This window comes from Muscardinus avellanarius (assembly GCF_963383645.1).
Source record: "Muscardinus avellanarius genome assembly, chromosome: 7".
Taxonomy (NCBI): domain Eukaryota; kingdom Metazoa; phylum Chordata; class Mammalia; order Rodentia; family Gliridae; genus Muscardinus; species Muscardinus avellanarius.
Genome location: NC_137793.1, coordinates 38,385,750 through 38,398,673, shown reverse-complemented (window position 1 = coordinate 38,398,673; position 12,924 = coordinate 38,385,750). Strand labels below are relative to the sequence as shown.

At 37.7% G+C, this 12,924-nt stretch overlaps 1 pseudogene across 1 annotated transcript; it reads left to right on the top strand.

Annotated features, from left to right (window-relative positions):
* The first annotated feature begins 493 nt into the window (after positions 1-493).
* LOC308265064 (cyclic AMP-dependent transcription factor ATF-4-like) lies at positions 494-11,519 on the top strand (annotated as a pseudogene). The gene is made up of 2 exons: positions 494-589; positions 10,759-11,519. The product of its transcript is annotated as a cyclic AMP-dependent transcription factor ATF-4-like (transcript).
* The last annotated feature ends 1,405 nt before the right edge of the window (positions 11,520-12,924 follow it).

The window sequence follows — 12,924 nt, the reverse complement described above, 5'->3', positions numbered from 1 at the left end:
TGCATGGTAGAAGCCTGCTTTGTCTTTGACTTTAGTTTTCAAGCATGCATTGCCCACCTGTGTCCTTGGTGAGTTTCTAGACCTTTCCTATCTCTGTCTGCTAAAAGTTGCTTATTATGTTAAAAACTTGTCGTACAATAAAGAAAAGAAAGACATAGGAATATGGTCTTTTAGAGTATGAAAGTTTTGGGCTATAACTATTTTGTGTAATTAGTAATTAATATTGGGTTAATTTGGCTTGCTTTTTCATCTTTAACTTTAGCCTAAACTATTGTAAAAATCCATATAATTCTAGTGTTCAGCTGGGCTAACAGACAACTCTTAGCTGACCAAGGTCAATCCTGGCTACAGCTCTTGGCTGACAACTTAGAGGCAGAGAAAATGATTTTATTGTTCTGCCTAAGTATAAAAGTTTGCTCTTATTAGCAATTAATACAGCTCTTATTAACAATCAATACAGGCTCAATCCCCATCAGTCAGGAGAAAAAGAGCAATGATCAGTGATCAGTGGTGCAATCCAATGAATTGGCTGCCCAGGTTACCAGCCCACCTTCTGAAGCTCAGGGGTTGCCGGAGCCAGCCGGCGAAAGTACGGGTTCTGAAGAGAGGAGTGAGGATGAAAAGAATTTTATTCAATGAATTTTATTCATAGAATACTTCATTCTCTCGTGGAAGGATCGGCAGTACACTCCCGGGTCAATATCTCTACTGACCGATCCTGGTTTTATCGCTCTCGTCCTATTTATACCAACCCTCGTGACGTCACCACCTACGCACGTAACGGTCAAACCAATCAAGCCTGTGCCGTCAGCACCTGTGCGCTTAACGGTCAAAGCAATCAATTCCACCTGAGCTTCTCTCAGACATTGAACTTTCCATGACCCCAAACCTTATTGGCTCTGGGCAAAGGACAGTCAGAAGTATTCTTAAAGGGGAAAGCCTTAATGGCTCCCCACAGTTCCCCCTTTCTTATTATATTCAAAAGAAGACTGTGCCTGTCTTAGGTTGTTTCCTTCAGGTATCAAGGATTACCCGTCTTTGGATAATACAGAGCTAAGCTGTATCTCCTGTCTTAGGTTTCCTTGTCCTAAGGAAATCTTACCCGTCACTGACTACCAGCCTCTTAAATAGGGGTACTTTTTAGATGTAGATCATGTACTTCTGCTGAATAAAAATGTTCTCACTTCATCCGAGGTCACACTTTGTCCCAAGCCTCTAATAAACAAGGTATTGGGTATATCATGAAAAATAGGTATTTCAGTAAGACATTTTTTCCAATTAACATTAGGATTTCCACATGTTAAATCAGTTTAACAGGGTATACAAGTTATTGGTGGGCTAACATTTTTATCTTCTTTCCCTGTGTAACCAGGGTCCCACAAGACCACATCTTTAATAGCACAATTACTCTTAGTCTTAGTATTTGTTTGCAATACCACGGGCATCAACTGCAGACATCCCATCTTTTTGACATTTTTAGGAAAACATAAGAGTGAACTAGTTCTTTGTCCAAAATAACCAAAAGTTTAATTCTTTGTCCAAAATAATTAAAAGTTTCTGTAATGGGTGTAAAGTTCAAAGCAAGAAGTCCCAGTAATCATGAGTTGTCACTGAAGACAGTGATCTTCCGTTGTTCCCAAACAGCTGGATGAATATGGGATGATGTGGAACATAAGTCCATGTTTCATTCATCATTGAAGCTAGGAGCATCATCAGCATTGAGCTGAGAATCTTCCATTTTTGCTTGATCCATATGTCGCACCAGCCGCTCAGGTATCCACCGTGCATTATCTTCATCCTGTGAAAAAACACAAACATGCCCTCTTCCCCATATTAGTACAGGGTCAGGACCTTTCCAAATTCCTGTGCAAGGATCTTTCCATTTCACTAGGGCAAAATTGTTTTTGGAGGATGGATGCCAATATCTATCTGCTGCTGTGCGACCAGTTTTGTCAGCATTCAAGAAATTAAGAATGAAAAGAGCATGATTTAAAGAGTTCTGTGGTGAATGGGGATATAACTCCCCCTTTTTATTTATTTTCAAAAGTGTTGTTTTTAAAGAATTGTGGGCACGTTCTACAATACCCTGTCCTTGAGGATTATAGGGTATACCTGTAATATGCTGAATATTGTATGTATTGCAAAATCGTTTAAAAGCCATACTTGTATATCCTGAACCATTATCAGTTTTAATGTAGGTAGGAAGGCCTGAGAAAGCAAAACATTTCAAACAATGGGAAATCACATGCTTAGCGGCCTCCCCAGTTTGGGCTGTAGCCATAATAAATCCTGAAAAAGTATCAATAGACACATGAACATACTTTTGTTTACCAAAGGCAGAAATGTGCGTAACATCCATTTGCCATAAATTATTGGGAACCAATCCCCGTGGATTTACACCTAAATGAGGAACAGGTAAATACTCTGGACATATAGGGCATTGTTTAACAATTTGTCGTGCTGCTTCTCGAGTAATTTGAAACTGTTTATGCAGACCAGCACTATTTTGATGATGTAAAGAATGTGATCATTGAGCTTGTTCCAATTGAGAGGGGCAGACTAACTTTGTAGCATCGTCAGCAATCTGATTACCTTCTGCCAAAGGACCAGGCAGGGCAGAATGTGCTCTTATATGCCCAATAAAACAAGGCTGTTGGCGTGATAAGATCTGAGTTTGAATTTGAAAAATAAATTACCTATCAATTTATTATATGTATCAATATATGGTATAGTTTCTAATGTTTGGAGGGCATTAGCTATATATAAACTATCTGTATATAAATTAAAAGGCGTATCAGATAGATGTTGAAAAACAGCTGCTACTGCATGCAATTCTACAACTTGAGCAGATGTAAAAGATGTTTGAATTGTAGTACTATGTTTATTAATTACATAAGATGCCTTACCATTTGATGAGCCATCAGTAAATACCAAGACCGCTTGAGATATGGGAGTAGCATGAACTATCTTAGGAAATATAAGAGCATGTTTATTAACAAACTGTAATAATTTATCATGAGGTAAATGATTGTCAATTTCTCCAATAAAAGATGCAAAAGCAATAGCCCATGAATCAGCATTTTGAAAAAGCCATTGTACTTGTTGTTTAGTAAAAGGAACACTAATAAGTGAAGGTTCTTTACCAAAATCCTGGAACAATATAGGGTTGAAAAACTCCAGTATGTCCTTCCTCATCTCTCCAAGTAAGCCAATCACTGCTTTGTTCGGGGTTTTGTGTTTGTCCTATGCCTTTAAGGTGAGTGAGGGAGGAATGCTTAGGCCATTTGTTAGGCCATAAATCAGCTGTTATGACAGAAACATCTGCCCCTGTGTCTAATAATTCTGAAAATTCTTTCTCATTAATAAACAATTTTAATTTTGGTCTTTGAGTTCCAATCGCTTGGACCCAAAAAGCATCTGATGAGCCAAATCCCTTTTTACCCCGTTTAGGTCTCTGAGCACTATTGTTAGTTTGCACCTGAGGTAGCAATACTAATTGTGCCAGTCGTTGGCCTGCGTTAATAACAGCTATCCCTTGAGAATGTATCATAATTTTTATTTCTCCTTCATAGTCAGAATCAACTACTCCAGGGGCTACTATAATTCCCTTCATGGTAACACTACTTCGTCCTAACAACAAGCCTACTGTCCCTTTAGGTAACGGACCATAAACACCAGTGGGAAGGGCTTGCATTCCCATTTCGGGAGTTAATACTGTGTAGGTGGAGGCACAGAGGTCCAATCCTGCGCTGCCTGGGGTTGCTCTGAATAAGTCCTGAATGGATTGTTTTGTTGAGGGTAGCCCTGCTGTGGTACAAATGTCTGTAGTGCCCCATAACATTGTTGCTGCGGGGCCTGAGGCGGGCCCCTCCTCCCGTTTCCCGACAGGAGTCGATTCCCTTGCACATCAGTCCTTGATTTACATTCCTTAGCCCAATGCTTCCCTCTTTTACATCGAGGGCATAAGCCTGGCTCTCGTTTATTACTAGCACTCTGCCTCTGTGGACAGTTCTTAACTAAATGACCATTTTGTTCACACCCATAGCATTTAACCATATTATTCTTATGTCCCGATTTGTTATGTTGTTGGAAAAGGATTTCTTGTACAGTTTTTCCTTGTAATGCTGCAGCCATAGCTAATCCCTGTGTATATGCTGGTCCTATATCAGAACATAACCAAATATAATCAGACAAATTTGCTTTCTTTCTAAAAGGGCGTAAGGCTGCTTGACAAACAGTATTAGCATTCTCAAAGGCTAATTGTTTTACGAGCAACAGCCCTGCTTCACTATCGCCTATCAATCGACTAGCAGTTTGTAATAACCTGGCTACAAAATCCTGATATGGCTCGTCTGGTCCTTGTCTTATTTTTGAAAGATCTTCAGTTTGTTTTCCTGAAGAAGGCAACTTGTTCCATGCTCGACGCGCAGCAGCATTGGTCTGAGCATAAGAAGCTAGACTAAATTCCAATTGCTGAGCCGTCTCCCTAAACTGACCTTCTCCTGCTAACATATCAAAATTTATGGGTATTCCCTGAGCTACATTCAAATCTGCTGTGGATTGGCACTGTTCTGCAAATTCAGACTTCCACAATAAAAAATCACCCCCTGATAAACAGGCTCGGGCTATCTGTTTCCAATCAGAAGGACACAAAGCCTCCATGGAGAGGGATTCATTCTAACATGGCTTGAGTAAAAGGTGCCGTTGGCCCATATTGAGCACAAGCCGTTTTTAATTCTTTTAATTGTTTGAAAGGAAAGGGTCTATGTCCTCTAATCACACCTCCTCGACCATCAGGGTCTTCAGTAACGGGGAAAACTCTAAATCCCCTAGTATCTTCTCCGTTTTCTGCAGCCCGATTTATAGCCGCTTGAAGCGGTGATATTACAGATAAAGGTCGGTGTTTTTCAATGCTTTGTTTAGCAAATGCTACAGTGGGAGAATTTTGAAGGTTCGTATTGCTGATAATAGGAGAATATTGTTGAGGTCCTTCTTTTTCACTATTTGAAGGAGCTATCTGATCTAAACGTTTAGTTAAAGTCTCTACGGCTACTTCTAATTGTTTTATACAAAAAGTGGGCTCCAGAGTTTCTGGAATATCAGGATAAGCCCCTAACTCATTTCTATGGAACCGAGCAGCAGTTTCCTCAAGCCGCTCCTCTTCTTCAGTTTCCTCATCTTCCTTAGGAAGTGAAGGCAAAACACCTTTGTGTTCTATCTTAGTTTTACTTACACCAAGCATATCTCTTAACATCTCTACAAAAAACAAAAGACTAAGTTTTAGACCCATTGTATATTACAACTTCCACGTTACTCACAGCCACCACAAGTCTTCGAGCACGCTCTCTTTCTCTTCAGCAGTGTCCTTCACTGCGTCCTCAGTTTCAGAATCTCCCCGTACAGGCCACCACCTGCCGGAGCCAGCCGGCGAAAGTACAGGTTCTGAAGAGAGGAGTGAGGATGAAAAGAATTTTATTCAATGAATTTTATTCATAGAATACTTCATTCTCTCGTGGAAGGATCGGCAGTACACTCCCGGGTCGATATCTCTACTGACCGATCCTGGTTTTATCGCTCTCGTCCTATTTATACCAACCCTCGTGACATCACCACCTACGCACGTAACGGTCAAACCAATCAAGCCTGTGCTGTCAGCACCTGTGCGCTTAACGGTCAAAGCAATCAATTCCACCTGAGCTTCTCTCAGACGTTGAACTTTCCATGACCCCAAACCTTATTGGCTCTGGGCAAAGGACAGTCAGAAGTATTCTTAAAGGGGAAAGCCTTAATGGCTCCCCACAAGGGGTAGACTCTGTTTCCATAATACTATGTATTATCCAGGTCAAGTTTAATGAGGGTAATCCCAAGTATTCAACCCATGCATATTTTCTGTGGGAAAAAAGTTGGAAAATACAATGCAAATTTAACTTGCTACAAATCAAAATGAGAACTTCTATTACTGGAGCAAATGAGGCCGTGCTCTAGAACATGGTTTGCAACCATTGCTTTAGAGGGAAATAAAACCTACAGAGACAACTATACACGATTATGGTTTGTGGTCAGATTTCTTCCTCTTTTTTATTTTTTATTTTTTTGACCTGGGATTGAACCTAGAACATTATACCTCCAAGCTACACCCCAGTCCTGTTTTACTTTTTAATTTTGAAACAGGGTCTCCCTAAATTGCTAAGCATCTCGCTAACTTGTTGTGGCTGTCTTGTGTCAATTTTCTGGCTTGTCATAACTCTGCAAAGATTTCAATCATTTTACTGTCTCATAAGATATTATATTGCTCCAGTATATTGCTAGTATCACATTAATAGAACTTAGAGAGGAAAGCAGTGTACTCTAGATATCTTGAAGTGACATTAAGGTGTCAAAATTCAGGAGATAATTTCCAGGAAAAGTTAAGGCTTGTCATCCCACCAAAGTTCCTCTATGTCCAGACGTGACATTTCACTGGACATTTTACTGTCTATTTCTAAGTAGTATAGAAATATATCAGACTCTCTGAGTTTTGGAAATAACATGTGCCATATTCAAATATGCTATTCAGAGCCATTTTCTGTGTAACTAAAAAGTCTGTTAACACAGAAAATAACCTAAAGCAAGAGAAATCTATCTAGTGTTAATAGCTTTGCTGGTTGTTCCTTATGACCATGAAGCTTCAATCTTGCTAAAGTCTCTGAAGCAGAGTGCAATTCTATGAAGCTTGTTGCAAAGCTAGAAAGAGGAATCACAGCAATGACACCTAGATTTTGAAACAAAGCTATGCTCTTTTCAACAATAAAAAATATAATTGCTGGCTTCTAACAGCCTTACTACAGATGACATGACCAGAGGACATGAGCAAGCAGTAGCTTATGATCCTTACTGCTTGTCATGGCCTTGGTGCGATCTGATGCACCAACCCACAGAAGTGAATGCACATCAGTTTTTTAAATATCAAATAGGAATAATATATGCGAGATTAGGCAAGCCTTTTATGAAGGCACAAATATTTTGCATGAGCAGATGGATCCATATCCCAATGTTCCTGCCACTCAATAAACTTTCCCTAAACTCGTGCACAGAATCTTGAAGGAAACTATAACCAAGGGAGAAAATCATTCAAGCCTTGTTTGCAGATGGCACCTTAATAAACGTCAGCAGCAGAGGGAAGTGCTGCTGTAGTAATTATGGCCCCACTCATGTGTAGCCTTGATAGCGTAAAGCGAGAAATCCCAGTGGGCAAAATTTATTTTTAAATCAATTTCATTAAGGTGTAATTCCCATACAATAAATTCCATGGTATTAAGTGTAGAGTTTGATGAGTATATATGTATATGTCTGTGTACCCAACATTCTAATTAAGATGCTTTGCATAGTTATTCCCCTAAAAGTTCCTTGTACTTTATAGTCTATCTACCCCTTCCCACTACTCATTACTGATGTGATTTTTATCACTTTAGATTAGATTCATATATTCTAGTTCTGCATATAATTGAAGCCATATACTATATATTCTTACTTATTTTTCTTAACATAATGTTTGTACAGACCATATATGTTACATGAATCAGCAGTTTATTAATTTATGCTATTCAGTAGTATTTCATGATTATACATATACATATATGTGTATGTATATATATAGACATATATGTGTATGAAATTATTCAGAAAACTCATGTGAATCAGTTGCTAATATGTGCCTTCATATATCACCAATAAATACTCCGGAGTGAAATTTTTTGGCCAGATTGTACATGTAGCATAGTGAGAATAAAGGTCCTGATCTTTGAGCAGTAGAACTTCTGTTCTACTTTGTCTGAAAGGAAATGTGGTTTGAGGCAAAGACCTATACCAATACATAAACAGTGGCTGATACTTTTTTCTTATAAATAGCCAGGAACTTTTAACAATTTAAATAAGTTGGTTAAAAGAAATTTAAGAGGGAATATATGAAATAGCCTACAGGTAAGAATATAGATTCTCATTGTTCACCGATAAGGCTCTCGTTAAGGAGGACATTTCAAATAAACAAGTGCATGCAAGTTGGTCTCCTTATACAGCCAGACAAATGCTGGCTAAATTCATTCAAACAATGCAGTCATGTTAACAAGTCAGAGGTCATGCATAGGTCTTTCATTTGAACTTTCTTTCAAGTCCAAACACTTGCCTGGGTAAAGTATGCCTCATATGCCAGTAATAGAACAATTCTGAGCCTCAGAGGGCAGTTGGGTGTTTAGATAGCCAGGAAAATATTCAACCTACTTCATCATAGAGGGGCACCAATTTTCCCCACTAGAGATAAATTGTGATTAGGAACAATACTCATTTGATAAATTCAATAAGTTGTAACCCAAAAATACCAGTTTCTCTTGAACAAGAAACTCATCCCCCCATTTATAGTAAAAGAAATAAAGCAATCAGCTGATATCCATTGATCATTCTATATTCATCATCATTCAGAAGGTGGGAGACAGTATCTTATAGGAGTGGGTTGTAGTGCTAAATATTCTCTGGAATATTCACCAAAGTATGACCCGTATCGCATATTCAGAATATATATACTATGTTTCTTATGGGCTGAATTATGTCCCTACTCCCCAATATTGACTCATCAAAGTCTTAACACTAGGCACCTCAGAATGTGACTGCATTTGAAAGCAGAGCCTTTAGTAGAGCCTTTACTTTAGGTAAAGTAAAATTATGTTATAAGTATGTGCCCTGATATTATATGAAGATTTGTGTCCTTCCAAAATTTATATCTTGAAACCCAATCACAAATGTGATGGTAATAAGTAGGGTTTTGAAGAAGTGTTTATGTCATGAAGGTAGAACACTTATGGATGGAATTAGTGTACTTCCAAAAGAGACATGAAGAGCTATCTTCCCCTCTCTACCATGTGAGTACAAAGAAGTTGCCATCCATGAACTAAAAAGTGGGCAACCAAAAGCCGTCAGGTCTGCCATTACTTTGTCCTTGGACTCCCCAGCCTTTACAAATGTAAGAAATAAATTTCTGCAAAACCACCTAATTTGTAGTATTTTGTGAGGTCAGCCATAGAAAACTGAAGCAATGACTCATGGGATACAAGTTACTTGTCTTACTATTGCATGTACTAACTTACTATTGCATGTACTATTGCTTTGTTCTGTTGCCATGACTACTTGGCTTAGCGGTTTATAAGCCATGGCACTCGAGATGTACTATGGAACCTGGAATTCAATAATCTTATGCTCCTATTTTTATATTACATCATACAGCATAAATTCCCTCCATTATGACTCGTTTCTCAGAAAGATTAAACATCTGAAAAAGAAAATGAGAATTTTCTAAGAGAGATTGAAATAACTGATAGCATTTTTTAAATTATTAAAGGTTTATAACAGATTTAATATTAAGTTATATTTGCTTTCATGCACAAGCATCATTATATAAAATAGAAATTCATATGTTCTATGCATGTATAATTTTAGTCTCAGAAATGTTCTGCAGTTCATTACAATACTATTCATAGGAGCATATTTAGGAAATGGTGAATTCTGTTCAATGAAGAGACTGTGATTAATAGGGTAGATACAAGCATCTCTGCAAAGATACATAGATTTTAACCTCAAACAAATCAATTATCAAATATAATGAAACATTCTATGTTCAATGATCATGTACAAACTTTGAAAACCAAGCATACCACTAGAAAAAATTAGAAAGTAAGCAAAAGCACTCATGCTTTTATCTACTATGAAATATTATCGCATATATGATATTTGATTTCATTATTTTTATTTTCCATAAATAATTTGATCAGTTCTCTATCACTCAAATGTTAAATCATTTTTAATTTTCAAAATTAAAAATGCCACCATATGTTCTAGTGTAATATTTTTTATATATATATTTTTTGTTTGTTACATCTAGACACAGGGTTTCTAAGTTAAAGGGTTTAAATATTCTTTACACTCTGGGTAAACATAGCCTTCAAAAATATTGTACTACTCCATATTTGGACTGGAACATATAATAATGTCCACCTACTCATAACTTTACAAATATTGGATTTTTCATTTTTAATAACTTGATTGAAAGTTATATAATTTCATTTTTATTTCTACTATTACCTAAGTTAAATAATTTGAATGTTTAAGTTGACCATTTCTATTCTTTTAGCAATTTGAGGGGTTTTTTTTTTGTTTATCTTTGCAGTGTTAGGTATAGCACCCAGGGCCTCACACATGCCAGCCAGTGCTCTCTCACTGAGCTACACCTCCCTCCAGCCACTAGACTATAACTGAGATGACCTGGTTTAGCCTCCATAACAAAGGCATCATAGGAATGCATAATTATGATTAATATCACACCTTTTAAATAATATAGCCTGTAATGCAGGTAAGATTTGCAGCATAATTAGTATCAACATGTGTGCAGACTCAGAACACATCTTCAAACAACTAAAACCTATACTGAAGGAACACTCTGATCCTTGCTAAGTGAAAACATTGTTTTAGCAGCTAAGTCTGAGATCCTCTTTAAAATGGAAACTCAGATGTAGCATTCTGTTGGAATGTTTTTCACTTTTAATACTGACTAAACATAATCTTCAAAACAATATCATTTTTATATGAAAAGCAAATGAGCCACTTAAGAAGAAAGGTAGATTTTATTTTTTCAGGAAAAGAGTGAAAAACATTTATATATTCAGGGCTTTATTTTAAATCTCCAATGGTTACAAAATCTGAGATACAAATAGAATTTGTTTTCCATGTCCAAAGCAATTAAAAAAAAAAAAAACAGAAACCATGCCAGATGAGCTTTTGGCCATATTAGTTGACATGTGTGATCTCCTTGCCCCCTTAGTCCAGGATCCTAATACAGAGCACCCTCCCAAACAGGCAGTGAACCCAATTGGCCATCTCCCAGAAAGGTTAACAAAAGCCGACCAGGTTGCCCCCTTCACCTTCCTGCAGCCTCTTTCCCTTTCCCCAGGGGTTACGTCTTCCACTCCAGATCATTCCTTCAGCTTAGAGTTCAGCAGTGAAGTAGACATTGCAGAAGAAGATAGGAAGCCTGACTCCAGTGCTTACATTGTCATGGTCCCTCTGTGTGTACAGGAAGATGCCCCTCGGATAACTACAGTGGCATCTCTATGAGTCCCAACTCCTACCTGGGCTCTCTTCAGTACAGCCCCTCTGCCTCCGGTGGCTCTCCTAATCAGAGCCTGCCATCTCCAGGTATCCCCTGTGGCTCTGCCCGCCCCAAACCTTAGGACCCTCCTGGGGAGAAGACTGTGGTAGTAAAGGTAAAGGGGAGAAGCTGGACAAGAAACTAAAAAAAATGGAGCTAAACAAAACAGTGGCTGCCAGGTACCACCAGAAGAGGAACGGCAGAGCAGGAGGCCCTCACTGGCAAGTGTAAAGAGCTAGAAAAGAAGAACGAGGCTCTGAAAAAGAAAGCAGATTCTCTGGCCAAGAAGATCCAGTATCTGAAATATCTGATAGAAGAGGTCCGCAGGGAAGGAGGGGAGATCCCATAGCCCATCGTAGGGTAGTCAGGAGCGCACTTGCTTGTACATAGGTGTGATGAAACTGTGTTGTAATTAATTGTTTTGTAGCTAAATAAAAAAAAAAACCAATATTTTTTCACTTTTGTACATAATAGAAGAAAAAGTTGAGATATTTTTTCTGACCTTGACTCAGTCTTCAGTCATACTGCTCAGGCCTAAAAAACTGCAAACTTTGGTTTCCTGATTTTTTTTTTTTTTTTAAGATACTGGGGATTGAACCCAGGGACATTCTACCTCTGAGCCAGCCCCAGCCCTATTTTATTTTTATTTTGAAATAGAGTCTCCCCAGAGAGTCCCAGTAAGTTGCTGAGGCTGGCCACAAATCTGCAATCCTCCTGTATGTTTCCCTTTCTCAAAACTCAGAGGTAAGAATTTATCAAATGAGTGCTAGGAACACAGAATAATTTCATAGTTTTAAAATTTACAGTTTCTCCAGGTAATCATTTTTTAAATGGCTTCACTTTTAGTCTTAATTTTCTTTCCTCTCATAATATTAACTTCAAGTAATATAGATATTTATTTATTCCAATTGGAAAAATATCTGATCAATGTGAGAAATTTGAAATACTTTAGTGAAGTTACCTTAATAGAGAGCCACTTATCAGACTTGCTAGATTAATCAACACTCTATTTCCTCTGTCAAGCCTACTGACTAATACCTAGGGATCACTGAATCAGCCTGCGGCTTGGCAAGCCTGACTCTGGCGTATTTGCAGCATCTCCTCCCACGGGTTGATTTGTATGCCAGAGCAGTTACCAGGATAAGATTATTTATTCAGAAACGCATTTGCACCAGTTGTTCCTATTAATGTGTTTATGAAGTATAATTAAATGTCACATAAACCCCCAAAAATATGAGTATGAAAAGGAAGAGTGCTATTGAGTCCATAAAAGTAATTTGAATTCTTTGGAAAGACTTGATAAAAGTAAGTAATTAAAATTTGCTGTTGAATTAAGTGTGGATATAATAAATTTTAAAATCATAATAATCTGCACTCAGATCACTTTCAAACCTCTTTAAATCCTTGCTAAAGAAGCCAAAATGGAGGTGGGTCTATAAAAAAATAACACATGGAGCTCCAGTTAGCACAGCTTAACAACCTGTATCCTTTCAGAAAATAAAATAACATTAGTTGAAAGATTAAATAAAATATTTAGGGTATTATATGTTGACAGGATGTAAGAAGCATTTTTTTCATATGCAAGTCATTTTTTTTCCAAATCTATTTTGGTTTTGCCATGTCTTATAATAGAGTATTTCTACTTTTAAAAAAGTGCACAGCTCCATGTATTTGCCATTTTTATATGCCTATAGACCAAATAGCTAAATTTTAAGACATGGCTCTCACTCTCAGGAAGTTCCCTCACGCCCTTT